Source organism: Lipotes vexillifer, unplaced genomic scaffold (assembly GCF_000442215.2).
Source record: "Lipotes vexillifer unplaced genomic scaffold, Lipotes_vexillifer_v1.1 scaffold36, whole genome shotgun sequence".
NCBI classification, from domain to species: domain Eukaryota; kingdom Metazoa; phylum Chordata; class Mammalia; order Artiodactyla; family Lipotidae; genus Lipotes; species Lipotes vexillifer.
The window spans coordinates 1,924,367-1,926,199 of record NW_006792448.1 but is presented as its reverse complement, the minus strand read 5'-3'; positions in this window follow the sequence as shown (position 1 = coordinate 1,926,199).

Genomic DNA, 1,833 nt, shown 5'->3' with positions numbered 1-1,833 from the left:
CCCCCTTCCTCTCTCCTCTCCCCCTCCTTCTCCTCCTTCTTCCTCTTCTTATAACCATTATACCATTATCATACCTAAAACAACAACAATAATTTCTTAATACACATCATACCCTACTTTGTGATCAACTTCCTCTGTCTCAGCAAGGCTTTTACAGTTCGTTCAAATCAGGATCCAGACAAGATCCAAATATTATGGTTGTGAGATATATATCCCAAATCACTTTTAATTTATAACTATTTCTCTTTTTCATATTCTCTTTGTAATCCCCCCACTCTCCACCCCATTCCACTTACTTGATGCAAAGACTAGATCACTTGCCTTATAGAATTTCCCACACTTTAGATTTTGGCTAATTACATCCTCATGGTATCATTGAACATTTTCCTCTGTCTTTCAATTTTCCTGGAATTATACCTTGAAGCTTGATCAGATTCCATTCCATTTGGGGGGCAAGAAAACTTCATAAGTGGTACTATGTATTTACCATTACATCACATCAGGATAGACAAAATGTCATGATTGTCTCATTTTTACTGATATTAAGATGGGTAAGTGAGTTCAGGAGATGTCAGTCTGATCCCTTCATTAGAAAATCCCACATCAGCATTTTAAATTAATTAATTAATTAATTAATTTTTGGCGGCGTTGGGTCTTCGTTGCTGCACGCAGGCTTTCTCTAGTTGCAGCGAGCAGGCCCTACTCTTCCTTGCGGTGCGTGGACTTTTTATTGCGGTGGTTTTGGTCGTTTCTCTTGTGGAGCACCGGCTCTAGGCGCGCAGGCTTCGGTAGTTGTGGCTCGCGGGCTCTAGAGCTCTAGAGCGCAGGCTCAGTAGGTGTGGCACGTGGGCTCAGTTGCTCTGCGGCATGTGGGATCTTCCCGGACCGGGGCTCGAACTTGTGTCCCCTGCATTGGCAGGCAGATTCTTAACCACTGTGCCGCCAGGGACAGCTCTTTACCTAATGGCTTTAGCAGCTCTTGAAATTCATTGCCTAGATGCATTATTTAATCAGATGTTAAAAAGTGGTGATTTTTTCCCCCTAATTAGCTTTTTTTTTTTTTTGGCTGTGTCTCACAGCTTGAGAGATCTTAGTAGTTCCCTGACAGGGAATGAACCCTGGTCTGGGCAGTGAAAGTGTGGAGTCCTAACCACTGGACTGCCAGGGAATCCCCATTAGCATTTTTTAATTGGACTTGTGTAAAAAAGAATTTCCCGTGTTTCCACTATTTGAAATATATTTCACACAGGAAAGGCAGGATAAAACTTAATTTTCCCCTTTATTTATTGACTTTTAGAAAATTGAGCTCGTTCCCAAAGCAACTACCAGAAATGGCTGATTTAGATTTTTACAAATCAGCTTTATTGAGGTACACTTTATATACAATAAAATTCCCCCAATTTTAAGCATACAATTTATTAAGTTTTGACAGATATACGTGGTCATATAACTACCACCACAATCACGATCTGGAACACTTCCATCACCCCTCAAAATTCCCTTATGTCTCTGTTAAAAAAAAAAGGTAGTAGGCCCAAAATGGAGTCACTCATGCTAAGTGACTCCCAGGTCAGCACACCAAAGCTTAGTCTGTAACCTAATTGTAGTTTCAGATTCTTCCAGGAGTGGAATATAAAATTCCAGTCTGGAATTTCCTGATTAACACTAGTGAGGTAATCTACATGATAGACCTCTGCTCTTCCCCCAATGGCAGGTGATCTTGCCTGAAATAATCCCTTCTTCTTCTTTTTTTTTTTTTTTGTTTTTTTTTTTTTGCGGTACACGGGCCTCTCACTGTTGTGGCCTCTCCCGTTGCGGAGCACAGGCTCCGGA